A 16,318-nucleotide genomic window follows, 5' to 3' on the forward strand; every position below is an offset into this window, starting at 1 on the left:
ACTCACCACAGACTGCTTTCTACTTGGGACATCAAAGTGGAAAACAGGGCTCCCTCCCTGCCGGTGGGAATCACCGAAGGCCTCAGCTGGTGCGGGGTTCAGGAAACCAGGACTCACCCTCTCCCAAGCTGCAGCCAGAGAGCACACAGCAGTAAAACCGTTATCTGAGCCAAAGAGAAGGAAAAATTGGGCAGGATGCATGCAGAACTCAAGGCCCTCTCCCTTTTCTCTAGGCCAGGCATGTAGTAAACATCCAATAAATATTTTAATTGGTGTATGTGCATTATTCCCACCAATAAGACTGACAGCTTTATGAGAGTAAAACAGTGTCTCTGCCATCTTTCTAGTCCCCTCAACCTTTAGTTGCCTGCTTTGAAGTCACCCAGAGTAGCCACTTCCTGCTGTGTGGCTTTGAGAAGTCACCCACCCTCTCTGACTCTGGAGACTTGGGAGGATCATGCCAGAGCAGGACCAGTCATTATTGGAAAGATGATCAAGGTGCATCTGTAAAGTGACTCCCAGCCTGTAGGCCGTCCTCTGAGATTATCACTGTTGTGACTGTGAATGGATGAGGAAGTGAGATATTTCCCTTCTCGGGCCCTGTTTCTTCACCTGTTTACAGGAGGTGCTCAGCTAGTTCCGCTGGCTTCTACTTGGAACATCTCAGTAACCAGGGCTTGCTGCAAGAGGAGTCTCCTTACTACCAGCTTCCCAAGTTGCCCTGGGACCCGCGGAAGCACTAGAAACGTGGTGGTCCTCAGTACTTCAACTCTTAAGACCTAGAGCAAGATTTCATGGATCCTTTCACGGAGGGCCCTCAAGGGTGACCCAAGAGCTTCTGAAATTGAAAGCAAAATGCTTTTATTTTCTGGGAGGAAGGTCGTAGGAAATGCCATGTGAATTCACAAATCAGTCTACTGTCCAAAAGCATCCGAGAGTTTGGGCTGAGCCTCTAATGTTCGGCACAGTGGAGATTTTGTGGACTGAAATGTGGGAACATTTGTAAATTGATATCATCCCCTAGCTGTGTGTTTTGTCCAGGTTATGAAACAGATCTGAATTTAAAGTAACTATGTTCAATTCCATGGCAAACTGCAATAATTTTGAGATTACAACATCCTATTGTTTACTGAGTTTTATGCAAATTCCCATAGTCCCCCATATGCCCCTCACTATAGTTCCTACAAATGCTGATGGGTATAAACTGCTTTTTATTTTTTTATTATTATTTTTTTAAATATGGAGCGCTTCATGAATTTGTGTGTCATCCTGGCACAAGGGCCATGATAATCTTCTCTGTATTGTTCCAATTTTAGTGTATGTGCTGCCGAAGCAAGCACTCAACTGCTTTTAAAAACACAAAGTGATATGGGGCACCTGGCTCGATCATTTGGAAGAACATGCATCTCTTCATCTCAGAGTTGTGAGTTTGGACTCCATGTTGGGTGTAGAGATTACTCAAAAAATAAAAAGAACATGAAGTAATAAAAATTAATTTCGTTTGGAGCATCTTTGAGACTCTCCTAGTATCGTTAAAAGCTGTTGATGCTTCTTAGAGCCTGAATCCCAGAATCTTTTAAAAGTCAAAGGGTGCTTTAAAACATCAGTGGGTCTTGGTGACATTAGAAGGGTAAAGAGTTGCTCTAGTCATGAAACGTCAAAATTCTCTTCTCAGCTCCACTTCAGTCCTCATGGATTACATCATACAGTTTAGTGCTGATTTATTGCATAGTTTTTAAGTTTTTACATTATTATTACAATACTATTTTACTACAATAATATTTTTATTATTACAGTAGTATTTTGCATGTGGCAGTGAATTGAATAGTTCAGAATATCCATGACAAAAAAAAAAAAAAAAAAAAGAATACCTATGACAGCGGTCTCCATTCCCAGTCCTACATGGGCTCCTTCAGTCAGCGCAGCATGCAACTCTTGATCTCAAGGTCGTGAGTTTGAGCCCCATATTGGGTGTAGAGATTACTTCACTACATGCACTTTAAATATTTCATTGGACCACTAGTAACTTTAGTTCTTCAGCTGGTTAATGCCACCTTGGAGGACACCTGCGGAGTCATGCTGTGAAGCATGAGGCTTTTGCTGACGCTACCGCCCCTTCACTGGTCTTCTCCGTGTGTCTGTTATTCTGTCTGTTGGTTACCTTGGTAAATTTAAATATTCAGGACTATATTTCTTTCCTATCAACCTGACATACTCTCTTAACTTCTCACTTGGTAAAACAAAAGATATCAGAACACTTCTCCTTTTTCTCCATTCCCTTTGCCTTACCTTCCACACATCATCTTTCGTTGGGTACACTTGAACAAAAAGAACAAAAACAATCCTACGTGAGATAAACACATATTGTGAATACAGCTTGATGAGTTTCATAAGCTAAATACTGTGTAACCAGCACCCAGATCAAAAAACACAAATATTCTTTGTGATACGAGAAGGGTCTCAGAAGTGTCCAGACACAATGAATTTTCAGACTCATTTTTATTTTTATTTTTTATTATTTTATAATATATCTTTATTTATATTAATATTTATATATAAATATATGATATATATAAATATATTTATTTTTATTATTTTTAGAAGACTTTATTTATTTGACACAAAGAGAGAGAGCACAAGCAGGGGGAGCAGCAGAGGGAGAAGATAGACAGGAGAAGCAGATGCCCCACTGAGCATGGAGCCTGATGCAGGACTCAAGCCCAGGACTCTTGGATCATGACCTGAGCCTAAATCAAGACTTGGCTACTCAACTGACCGAACCACCCAGGCACCATTCATACTTATTTTAAAACCAGTTTATATCCATCAGCATACATATGAGGTATGGGAAATATGGAGGAATTATGAGAACTAGCATAAAATTAAATATACAATAGGGTTCTATAATAAAAAAGCATTGGGGTTTGCCATGGAATGAAATACAGTCACCTTAAATTCATTTTGGTTTGCTTCCAATTTGGACCATAATTTTCCTATACAACCATTTCTCTCCTCCCCCTCTCAGACTTTCTGACTGACTTAGGGCTTTTTTGTTTGTTTGTTTGTTTGTTTGTTTGTTTGTATCCCTTGCATGTTATGTCTTTAACATGTTCTTACATTTTTAAAAAAAACATTTCACCTAAAGCCCTCCATTTCCCCAGATGCCTCTGTCCTGAACTCCTCCATCCTTCTGCTCTGAGCAGAACTAGTTTACTTTTCAGCAATGCTGTGTCCTGCATTTACTGCTCTCCTGAGTTAAGATGCACAGTTTCTGGGATCCCATTTTTCCCTATTTACTTATTTATACATCCTCAAATAGTTGTACATCCTCAAATAGCTTCCTATGAAAGGGAGCATGTGGGAGTTAAATTTTCTGAGAACTTGACTGTTTGGAAAAAGTTTTTTGCTTTGCTCTCTTACTTGGTAGATGTTTGACTGGGTATAGAATTCTAGGTTCAAGGGGCACCTGGATGGCTCAATTGGAAGAGCATGCAACCCTTGATCTCAGGGTTGTGAGTTCAAGCCCCATGTTGGGCATAAAGATTTCTTAAATAAATAAAACTAAAAAAAAAAAAAAAGAATTCCAGGGTCAAAATGAATTTTTTTCTTATAACTTAGTACCTATTATGTCCAGAGTCACTGTTAAGCAGCAGTCTAAAACCAAACGGATCCCAATTCCATTCTAGTTGGCTAATTTTGTCTCTTTGGAAACTTTTGGGGGCTTTCTATTTCCTTTATATTTTAACATTTCACTAAGATATCTTTTTCATTCACTGTGGGAGCTTTCAATCAAAATTTGGGTCCTTATTCAACTCTTAGAAATTCTCTTCCTTTATTAACTCATCCCCTCTCCCCTTTTTTGTTTTCTTGCTTTCTTCTCTCTCTTTAGTTCTCTTTTTTTGCTCTCATAATTTGACTCCTTACCAAAGTTGATTTTCCATCCTTTAATAATTCATTTCATTTTGGCAGTGATTTTTTTTTTTTAAAGATTTTATTTATTTATTTGACAGAGAGAGATCACAAGGAGGCAGAGAGGCAGGCAGAGAGAGAGAGAGAGAGGAGGAAGCAGGCTCCCTGCCGAGCAGAGAACCCGATGCGGGGCTTGATCCCAGGACCCTGAGAACATGACCTGAGCCAAAGGCAGAGGCTCAACCCACTGAGCCATCCAGGCGCCCCGGCAGTGATTTTTTTTTTATCTTTAAAAGCATCCTTATTCTCTAATTGCTTTCTTCTTAACCTCCTTTCCTTGTTTTATTGATGTGCTATTGTTTTGAATCTCTCTGAATGTAGTCATCAGATGTTTTTTTTAAAAAAAAGACTTCTTTCTAAAAAAGACTTCATTTTCTTTTTTTGGTTTGTTTGAGTTTTTTTTAAGATTTTATTTATTTATTTGACACAGAGAGAGATCACAAGTAGGCAGAGAGGTTGGCAGAGAGAGACGGGGAAGCAGCCTCCGCACTGAGCAGAGAGCCCGATGCGAGGCTCCATTCCAGGACCCTGAGATCATGACCTGAGCCGAAAGCAGAGGCTTAACCCACTGAGCCAGCCAGGCATCCCTTGTTTGGGTTTTTAACTCTTGGTTTTTCCCTCTCCTGCTGCTGCTATCCTCAGAAGCTGAGGGATCCAAAGTTTCCCTTCATATTTAAGAAAGAAAAACAGGACAGCAGTGGTGGGTCCTGCTGATGCTGTGAGGGATGGACTATTTCACTATATCCTCTCCAGAAAGCACCTGTTTAGGAAGTGGTTGGGTGTATTTGTTTCTTAGGGCTGCCATAACAAAATGCCACAGACTGGGTGGCTTAAACAACAAATATATTTTCTCACAGTTCTGGAGGCTGGAAGTGAGAGATCAAGGTGTCAGAATGATTGGTTTCTCCAGGGCCCTCTCTTGCTAGCTTGCAAATGACCACCTTCTCACTGTGTCTTCACATGGCCTTTTCTCCATGTCCATGCACTCCTGATGCCTCTTCCTCCTCTTATAAGGATACCAGTCCTATGGGGTCAGGTCCCCATTCCTATGAACTCAGTTACATCCTTAAAGACCGTATCTCCAAATATAGTCACATTAGAGGTTAGGGCTTCAGTATATGAATTGGGGGGGGCACAATTCAGCCCTTAAGAGTTGGGCATACATGGTACTGCAGACTGTCAGATTTTGCTTCAGGGTGAACAGGAAGAAAACCAGCTCTAAGGCAGGTGGGCCCCAAATGTTGAGTGAGCTAGTTTTTCTTCTGAGACCCTGTGTCAGTTGGGAATGTTTCAGTAATGCTTTTAAAAACACTCCATTAGCAGAGGTTTTATTTTTCCATGTAAGAAATCTGGGGATAGATCGTCAAGTACTGGTCTTTGAGAAGACAGACTCTTTCATCTTTGGCTCTCTGCTATCTTAACATTTTGAGTTTTCATCATCACGATGGCAAGATGGTCCGCAGCTCCAGGCGTCCCATACGCACTCGGGATAGGAAGAGTGGGGAGGGGCTGGCACCAGCCAGAGCTGTCCAATTTATGAGGGAAGCCGAGCGTGGCAGAAACTCCCTGGCAGAGTTTCTCTTTGTCCAGGTCTGGGCCACCAGCCATAGGTACAAAGCGGGATTGAAAATAGAGGGTCTGACAATGGAAACAGAAGCAATCATGTATCAGTGCTGAGGATGGGCACACATGCAGCGCCAAGTAGAATCGGGGTTCAGTGAGGAAGAAGAAGAGTGAGAATAGTTTCTGGGTAGATAACTGTGTCCACCACAGACACCAACACCCGTGACAAGGTGCACACACTGCTTCTCTGAGACTCATACACCTTCCCTCAACACCGGCCCAAGCAGAGTTGAGAGGCTTTCCTTTCTGTTCCCATGGCCCCTGTTGTGGACATTAATTCATTGGCTTGGAAACTGCTTAATCTCTGTTTTCCCTCAGGCCTCTGTGGGAGGAATGGGGATTCCCTAGGGCCGACAAAGAGCCTGACTCAGGATAGGACCTTTGATACATATGGATGAAGGAAAGAAAGAAAGGAAAGATGGAGGGGAGTGGCAAAAGGGAAGGGGAAGCAAGACAGCAATCAGTACCCTTTGGGTTCTTCTTCCAGCTCCTGATAACAATGTCTGCAGATTTGGGGTTTTGGAGATTTTAATATAGTATGTTTTTTGTATGTTATATGATATTGACTTATATTATGTTAATTATATTATATGTATATATGTATATTATGTCAATTAATTGTGCTATATCATATTAGGTTAATTAATTAATAATATAATATGATTACATTATATGTATATACATCTATTATGCTAATTAATCAATATTATGTTATAATATTGATTTTAGTATGGTATGTTAAACTTCATAGAACTCTAAGACATGGAAGGAAAACATGACCTCTTTGGGTTTTCAGTGTCTGATGAGCGCACACTCTACAGAGAAGTGAGAGTCAGGAAGAAGAGCTGTGTCCAGGATAGTCCAGTAAGTAGGAGTTGAGAGCAGTAATTTCACAGCTCTTTTGAGGCACATGTCCCTTCTCCTCCCTAAGATGTGCCTTGGTATAGAGGATCATTGAACCCTGGAGATAGCACAAGGGTCACTCTTACCAAGGCTGTGCCCTGTGGTGTTCACTGGTCTCTAAGGCTGAGCATCTCCTCTCCCTGCCCTCAGGGACTGATGGCCCTTGAAGTATGACTATCCACCTGGCCTCTACTACTTATGTCCTAGGCTTTGACCTTGGCAACCACTTCATCAGACATGAGCCTCTGGAGATCCTCTCAGGCTCTCTGCATCCCTCAATAGGGCATGGGTTCCTGAATGTCACAACTTGGAGAGCCAAAGTATTCTGCCACAGACGAGTTGTTGCAGTCACCTTCAGCACCACACTCTCACATCTCTCCTACGTCCTGTTGAAAATGGCGCTGAACTAGAGGATAGGGTTCTCCTCAGGGCTGGCATTCATCCCTAGACTGTGTTCAGGGAAGTGGCTCATGAGCCTGTGTTCTAAGGACCCCTTATCCCCAAGGGGATGAGCCTAAAACCCCTACCTCCTCACTTAAGGAACATAACATAGCTTAACTTCAACTGCAGACATGGTTTCTGCAGGGAGAAGAACCAGCACACCAATATGGGAGCATAAACATTGTTTCAAAATAGCATCCTAGTACAAAACTGATTCACATAAATTTGCAGAGAAGAAATATTTATTATAAATAAACGGGGGTCTCACATGGACCCTGCAAGGCAAGAAGTGAAGCAGAAATATCAGGATGTGGCTGTCTCACAATCCCTTATGGTAACTAACACATTTCTCAATGTCAAATACAGATTCTCAAGAGAGAAAATGATTGCGCAGCTTGAGTCCTGACCAGGTTCAAACAGGGCTTCCAGGACACTACCTATGTGAGAGAGGACACTGGGGGGGGGGGTAGTTTTTCTAGAAGGAGAAAAATGGGTGTTTATGAGTGTGGCAGATACCTCTCAAATTGTCTCCACTGATGGAGACTCAAATAACAGATGAAAATGGACTTAAGAGAGGTTCTCAAAACAATATAAACATACTTCATTAAATAACAGCATTGTACAAGAAAAGAGAAGTCTTGTGTTTTTAGCCCATATTCAGTATAAATATATGCTTTCCAAATATTTTCTTCATGGGGTAGTAGTTGACCTGCCATTTTCATCATGGGATGGTAGTTGACCTGCCATTTCTTAAAGGGTTCTCCTTTAAGATGTATGGAGGAATATTTATATGTTTTGCTTCTCTTACATAGGAGTTATAAGGTGATAATGATTCTTAAATATGACACTAAAATCACAAACAAAACACAAATAAGTTGAGCTTCATTAAAAGTACAAACCTTTTTCCATCAAAGAACACTATCAAGAAAAGGAAAATGCAACCTACAAAATGCAAGCAAATATTTACAAATAATATATCTGATAAGGGTTTAACATCCAGAATAGGTTTTAAAAAAGAATTCCAGAAATTTAACAACAAAGAGACAAACAACCCGATTAAAATGTGGGCAAAGGACTTAAATAGGTATTCCTCTGAAGAAAGACATACATACACATGGCCAATAAACACATGAAAAGATGCTCAATATCACAAGTCATTCGGGAAATGCAAATCAAACCCAGTATGAGATAACACTTCACACCTACTAGAATAGCTATAATTTTAAAAAAATGAAAATAAGTGTTGGTGAGAATTTGGAGAAATGTGGAGCCCTTTGCTGGCCAGAATGTAAAATGGTGCAACCACTGTGAAAAACAGTTTAGTATTGCCTTAAAAAATTAAACTGAATTACCGTATGATCAGCAATTCCACTCTTAGGTATGTACTAAAAAATAAAAGAAAGGAAGAAAGAAAGAGAGGAGAGAGGGACTCATAAAGATACTTGTACATCAATGTTCATTACAGTAATCAAAAGATGGAAACAAACCAAGTGTTAATCAACAGATAAGTGAAGACATAAATGTGGCATATCCATACAGCAGGTATGATTTAGCCATAACAAGGAATGTGTCCAAGAGTCTGATTCATCAACAACATGGATGAACCTTGAAAACATTACACCAAGTGAAATAAGTCCAATGCAAAAGGACAAATATATGATTCCACTTACAAGAAATATCTAGAATAGGCAGACTCATAGAGTCAGAGAGTAGAAGTTACCAGAGGCAGAGAATGAGGAGAATGGGTTTTTTTCCTCAAGGTTTACAGAGTGTCTGTTTGGGGTAATGCAGAAATTTTTAGAAATGGATAACGCTGATGGTTGCATGATGCCACGAATGGAATTAATGCCACTTAAAAATGATTAAAATAGCATCTTTTATGTTAAAGATTTTATTTATTGGAGAGAGAGAGAGTAGGGGGAGGGGAAGAGGGAGAGAGAGAGAGAGAGAATCTCAAGCAGACTTCGCGCTGAGCTTGGAGCCCAACAGGGGGCTCGATTTCACAACCCTGAGATCACAACCTTAGCTGAAACCAAGAGCTGGGCGCTCAACTGACTGAGCCACTCAGGCACCCAACATCTTTTATGTGATATATATATATTTTTTAAAAGATTTTATTTATTTATTTGACACAGAGAGAAATATCACAAGTAGACAGAGAGGCAGGCAGAAAGAGGGAGAGGCAGGCTCCCCACTGAGCAGAGAGCCCCATGCTGGGCTCGATCCCAGGACCCTGAGGTCATGACCTGAGCTGAAGGCAGAGGCTTAACCCACTGAGCCATCCAGGCCCCCTATGTTATATATTTTTTAACCACACACAAGAGAAGAATCATGAGGATGTTGGATGAGAATTCTTAGCCCTATTTTGGGCAGAACTGCACTGAACCCTTACACGTGGGAGCCAGGGTTGCTGATATGACTGTATCATTAACCCTACCTGCTTCCTTTGTGAGAAAAAAAGAAAAGAAAAAGGAATGTGAGGATATGGCAAAAGAGCAAAAGGAACGTTATCTGTACCCTCTGTCATCTCCTGTGGGGGGTGGGGAATATCATACTGTGATTATCATGAAATGTAATTGAAATGTCTGGGGGGTGTGAGTGCCTGGTAGGGTTCTCCTTTAAGACGTGTGGAGGCTATTATGTGTTTATCTCTCTTTGAACTGATAGTTGCACCCAGTGTATTAGTTACTGTGCATACCAACATCTAAGGATATGGTTGTTTGGGTGGCTGAATTCCCTGGATGGAAGGAAATTCACCATATGACACCTGGAGTTAATAGATGATGAGATCCATGTCTGCCAAATGTTGAAACTAATACCATTGCTATGTTCCTATAAAATGATGAGGGTTGAGCTGGCAATTCTAACCCTAATTATGCACCAAAGAGAAAGGAAAGGCACACCCGTACAAAAACCTGTACATATTCATAGCAGCATTATTCATTTTAGCCAAAAAGCAGAAACAACCAAATATCCATCAACAAGTGAATGGATAAATAAAATGTGGTTTAGCTCACACTATGGAACATTGCTCATCGATGAAAAGGAATGAAGTGCTGATCCATGCGACAACTTTCATGAACCAAAACATAGGCTAGGTGAATGAAGCCAACCACAAAAAAAACAGATATAGTGTGATTCTGTTCATGGAACATGTCCAGTACAGGTGGATCTAGAGAGATAGAAGGTAGGTCGATGGTTGCCTGCTAGAAGGATGGGGGAATAAGGATGACTGTTACTGGGTGTGGAGGTTTTTTTGGTGATAATAAAAATGTTTTTTTTAAAAAAAAAACAGACTGTGGGGGTGTATGGGTGGCTCAATCAGTTAGGCATCTGACTCTTGATTTCAGCTCAGGTCATGATTTCAGGTTCGTGAGATTGAGCCCTGTGTTGAGCTCTGCACTGAGCGGTGAGTCTGCTTACAACTCTCTCTCTCTCTTTGCCTCTCCTGCTCTCTCTCTCCCTCGATTACTTAATTAAAATTTTAAAAATTAAAAAAAAAATTGGTGCTCACTGCACAATTCGGTGAATATCCTGAAAACCATTGGATTGTACACTTGATACAGGTGAGTTGTACGGTATGTGAATAATATCACAGTAAGAATAAACAAACTGAAGAGTTCTTGGATGACTGGCTGTGAGGACTCAGGGAAAGGCAGACGTCCGAGGGTAATTCTGAGTCTGTTCTGTTTCACATATAATTCCCTATGGGTTATAGTGTTCTAGTTCTAAAAGGTGGTTATTAACATATCATTCCTAGGATGAAAACATAGCCATTGAATGAAACAGAGCCAAAAACCTAAATTACAAAAAAAAAAAAAAAAAAAAAAAACCAGAAAACTGCCTGTATTTTAAAATGTGATGAGGGGTTTAAATTGCATTTGATAGATAATTTATTTCAAGATGCAGAGAGAAAATTACCTTTTCTGAGTTACATTAAGGTAGTGATTTTTTATAGCTTTATTTGAGATACAATTCATATGCTATACACTTCATCCACTTAAAGCATGCAATTCAGTGGGTTTTGTCTATTCATAGTTGTACAACTACCATTACAATCCGTTTTAGAATATCTTACCCCCAAAAGAAACCCTGTGCTCAGTAATCACGCCACAGTCCTCCTGCTCATCCCAAACCCTAGGCCACCACTAATCTTTCTGTCTTATACATTAACCTCTTCTGGACATCTTACCTCATACTTCTTTGTTTCTTTTTGCTGATGGATAATATTCCACTGTACGGATATAGTACATTTTATTTATCCATGTGTCTGTTGATGGACGTCTTGGTTATTTCTACTCTGTGGCCAGGATGAATAATGCTGCTGTGCATATTAGTGTACAAGTTTTTGGATGCACATAGGTTTATTTTTTTTCCCCCGCTATATATGTAGGAGTGGAATTGCTGGGTCATAGCTCACTTGCTTTTTTGGGCTGTCAGACTGTTTTCCAAAGTGGACGCACAATATTGCCTCCCCACCAGCAGTGTGGGAGGGTTCTGATGTCTTCACATTCTGGTCAACACTTAGTATTATTTTTTAAGATTTTACCTTTATGTAATCTCTACCCCCAGTGTGGGGCTGGGACTCACAACCTTGAGATCAAGAGTCCATTCTCCACCACCAGAGCCAGCCGGGTGCCCCTGTCAACACTTTCTATCTTTCTTTTCCTCTAATAGCAAAGTGGTATCTCACTGGTTTTGATGCTGAGCATCTTTTCGTGTGTCTGGTTGACATTTGAATGTTTTCTCCTAACTCCCCTGCCCCCTGCCTGTTTAGGCACTTGCCTTCTCTTCCCTGACTGGTTTGCATGCCTCCAAACTGGCCTCTCCATCTTGCATTCCACGTCCTAAAATGCAATCACAGACCCCATTGCTTTCTGCCTAAAATGGTGAATGATTCCCAGTTGCCCATGGAACAGAGCCCACACTGTTGGTTTTTGTTTTTGTTTTTAAAGACTTTATTTATTTATTTGAGAGGGAATGAGTGAGAGACAGCATGAGAGAGGAGAAGGTCAGAGGGAGAAGCAGATTCCCCAAGATGCTGGGAGCCCGATGCTGGAAGTCCGGGAAGTCCGGGATCATGACCTGAGCCCAAGGCAGTTGCTCAACCAACTGAGCCACCCAGGTGCCCCAGAGTCCACACTGTTAAGTGAGGTGAGCAAGACACTCCATTATCTCTCTCCCAACCATCTTTCTGTGTCCCATTGCCCTCTCTCTCTGCTTTCTCCAGTGCCGCTGTACAATGCCTTTGCCCATTCTGTTCCCTCTGCTGGGCATTCCTCCCCTGAAGTGTCCACCTGGACAGCACTTGCTTATCCTTTACAACTTAGTTCAACCAGAATCTTCTGAGTGAAACCGGACAGGGCCCTCAGGCTACTGCACAACGCAAAGGGATGCTACATTCGTTGCGATCTATGTCAGGGGTCAGCAAAGCGCAGCTCCTGGGCCAAACCCAGCCCACCACCTGTTTTGGGAGAGTGCATGAACTAAGAAGGGTTTTATGCTTTGGGATGGTTGAAAATAAATGAAAATTAGAACAGTTCATGACTCAATTCAGTGCTCCTAAATGTGTAAGCCATACTTACTTGTTGACATGTTGTCTGCAGCTACCTTTGTGCTACAATAGCAGCGTTGAGGTATTGTAACAGAGACTGTGTGGTCCTCAAAGGATAAAATATTTACACTCTGGCCCTTTCCGCAAAATTTACCAAACCCTGGTTTAAGTGGATGGCACCCAGAGTTATGCAGTGCACAACCTGTATGGATGTGCTCCAGCAGCCCTGTCCTCAGGCTTCCCTGGAGCTGGTTTTATGCCTCAAATCTAACACCCATTGTGTGGTGCAATACTTGGTGTTCTTCTCCTACAGACCCTGTGTCCCAAAACCTGAGGTTGGCGCTGTGAGTCTCACTCACCTTTGTGTCCTCAGAGGGTAGCCAGGGCCTGGCACAGAGAAGGACCTCAGTACATGTCTGTGCCGCTGCAGTGAATGAAATCTTTCCTGGATGTTGAGGGTGTACTCATAAAACACCGAATAGTTCAGGGTTTAGGTAACTCATAAAAATGATAGAAGCATGCATGCAAAATTCCACCTCCATTGTTTCCGACTTCTCAAAACAGTCACACACACGCATCATGTGTGTGATTCAAGCCTCTCTTCTCCCAAAGAAGCACTACCTGGCGTATTTCGCTGAATCCAGTTAATATCACTGCGGCTGGTGTGGGATGTTGGAAAGGCTGGAAATCGCCCAGGCTGCACAGGGTCGAGAGTCAAGCTGCTGGAACGTGGTTCCAACTAGGGTAGGTTAATGTCGAGAGGTCTGTCTGGCGAAATCACAGAGATCTTTGTGAAGAGGAAGCCTGGACTAGTTTGGAGAAGGGGGTAGAGTAAGAACTTTGAAGTTGTTACACTCAGCAACTATTTGTGGAATGCAGGGGAAAGGCATCAGCCCATACTTTTGTGCTGAGTACTGTGCAAAGGAGGCCCCTGGCCTCCCTTGTCTCATTTGGTCCCCAAGGAAACCAATTTCACTGAGGGCACGGACCCAGAGGGGTGAGACTGCTTGTCCTTATGGGCCCATCATGCACCTGCAACTGGCCGGCCCTGGCCTCACTACCCCCAGCCTGGGCCTTTCTGTCTCCCATAGGCTCAGGGAAATTACCAAGTCCTTGCTCTCAGTGAGGGCCTTCCATATGTCTTTGTTGCTCTCAGTTTCTCTCTAGTTGCTTGAAGAGTCCAACCCTCCCAACATGAATTAGAAGGTCTTTCAAGGGGCGCCTCGGTGGCTCAGTGGGTTAAAGCCTCTGACTTCAGCTTGGATCATGATCTCAGGGTCCTGGAATCGAGACCCGCATCGGGGGTCTCTGCTCAGCGGGGATCCTGCTTCCTCCTCCCCCTCTGCCTGCCTCTCTGCCTACTTGTGATCTCTGTCTGTCAAATAAATAAAATTTTTAAAAAAAGTCTTTCAAGAACTGTCCTGTGTCTCCCCTCACCATTGACACCATCTTCCTTCTGTCTCTGCTTAAGTCCCTCACCACAGGTCTCCAGCCAGCCCAACAGAACTGTAAAATAATAGCTAAGACTTATTCAGTGCTTATCATGTGCTGTTCTAAGCAATTTCACCCATACTGTCTCATTTATATCCCACAAAGAAGATGCAAGCATCAGTCCTGCATTATAGACAAGGAAACTGAGCACAGAGAGAGGTTAATTAACTTGCCTAGGGTCACACAGCCTTGAGTGGTAGAGTTGGAATTTGAACTCAGGCAGTCTAACTTCAGAAAGCATAAAGGCTTAACCAGTATGTTTGTCATTTCTTGCAGATGCCGTTTCTTTTCGTTTTTTTCAATGGGCCATCCTCTTTCTGCCTTCCAATCTTCGTACTTGCACACTTCCCTTTTACTAATTCACTGTCCATCTTGCCTGACTAATTCTTCTCATTCATTAGCTCTCAGCTAAAATACCACCTCCTCTGGGAAGCCTTCCCTGATCCCCTGGTCTATTTGCTGCTCAGTTATCACTCCCATCTCTGATCTTCTCTATGGCCTTTGATGCCATAGCTATTTACAAGCCTGCCTCCCCACCCAGCTGTAGGCTCTGTGAAGCCAAGCAATGTGCTTGTTGCATGAATGATGTTCTTGCTCTGACACTTGGCCTGACCCAAACTAGGGGCTTCATACGTATTTGTGGGGTGAACAAATTCGGCAGCAAACATCTCAGCAAAAGTAAAAACTCAAATCACATTTTCAGGCTACATGTTGTAAGATCCATGCATTGAGAATAGGGAAGGAGGGAGACGAAAAGGAGAGACAGAGAGCAGGAGTCAGTCAATCAGTGGTACCCATATACCTGCTTCCCTCCACTCCCATAAATCACCAAGAATTTGTTGTATTAAATTTGTACGTTTTTGGAACTGGTCAAAACCACTGGCCCTCACCTCCAATATCACAACCACTCCAAGAGCCATTCCATCCAAGCTCTCAGTCAACACTGCCAGGGCCCGGGGTCAGCAGGGGGTTATGTCCCCTTGCAGTAGGTGGAGCAAGGGCTTTTGACTCAACCCCAGGTGAGGAGCTGCGGACAGTGTGTCACAGGGCACCTCAGGTGTGAAAAGGACGGGCCTGCTGCCTCCACCTGGCTGGGTTCCCAGAAGCAAAGAGGACGGCCTCTGCCCTGGAAGACTGCAGGACAGGAGTGAAAGTATTTCTTTTTCCTTTGAAATGGGGGGGGAGGGGGCAGAGTTCCTTTGGAAATGTTGGAATTTTAGTGGGGTTCTCTTTGTTTTGTTTTGTTTTACTATGGACATGTATTGTCTATTGAAAAATAACTAAATATTGATTTTAAAAATAAAAGTATGTAGTCATAATACCTGCACGTTCCCTAACTCAGGGCTTCTGCCCTCGGAGCCTGTGAGGAGGTGGCCCTGGCTGCTGGCCCTGAGCGCAGTGAGTGGGTCGGCTAACTGGACAGCACACCCGCATGGCCTCCCCCTCCTGACACTGCAGTTCCTACACCTTCTTAGAATGGCAGGCTGTCTCAGCTTTCTCCCCAGTGACTCACAGAGGGTGTTTCCCAGGACCTGGCTGTTTGCTGGCAACCCTGGGCATTTTAGGGAAGGATATACCACTTTCAGATCCCAGATCTGGCCAGTTAGACCACCTTGGTGAAGTGCCCAGATGGAAATGCAGGAATTAGGAGGGACTCTCACTTTCTAGGGCTTTTGGGGCTTTTCTCCTTTCTTTTTTTTTATTTTTTTTAAAGATTTTATTTATTTATTTGACAGAGAGAGATCACAAGTAGACAGAGAGGCAGGCAGAGAGAGAGAGAGGGAAGCAGGCTCGCTGCTGAGCAGAGAGCCCGATGCAGGACTTGATCCCAGGACCCTGAGATCATGACCCGAGCCGAAGGCAGCGGCTCAACCCACTGAGCCACCCAGGCGCCCCTTCTCCTTTCTTTTTTAAATTATTTCTAAAACTTCCCCTATTATCTGAGTCTGCACAGTGTGTATGTATTACTTTGGCAAAGAGAAAAATTTGAAGGTATATACAGTGCCTGATAAACCTGTGGGTGTAGCCAGTCTGCTGAGGGCCAGTTCTGTGTCCTGGGGGAGAGGCCCGGGCCCTAAAGATGAGTAGGAAGCCTCCCGCATCCAGAGGGCTCGCCAGAGATTCAGAAGCACAGCGAGGTTAAAACCAGGCTTTAGGCAAGAGGGGGACCACAGAGGGTTTCAAGCAGGAGATTATAGTGCCTGCGCGCCATGTTCTTGAATTGTTCTCTAAAGCTTGCCCCAGGCATAGAGTGAGCCTCTTGTAAACGTCTTGTAAGTATTCCAAACTTCGATTTTTCCCATTCCATGCTGAGTGCCATCTCCTACCCTCCCAGTC

At 42.9% G+C, this 16,318-nt stretch overlaps 1 non-coding gene across 1 annotated transcript; it reads right to left on the reverse strand.

Moving 5' to 3' along the window:
* Nucleotides 1–1,233: 1,233 nt before the first annotated feature.
* Nucleotides 1,234–1,340, reverse strand: LOC123931919. Its single transcript, XR_006816341.1, has one exon. It is a non-coding gene; the product is annotated as a U6 spliceosomal RNA (small nuclear RNA).
* Between the last annotated feature and the right edge of the window lie 14,978 nt (nt 1,341–16,318).

Source organism: Meles meles, chromosome 19, assembly GCF_922984935.1.
Source record: "Meles meles chromosome 19, mMelMel3.1 paternal haplotype, whole genome shotgun sequence".
NCBI lineage: Eukaryota > Metazoa > Chordata > Mammalia > Carnivora > Mustelidae > Meles > Meles meles.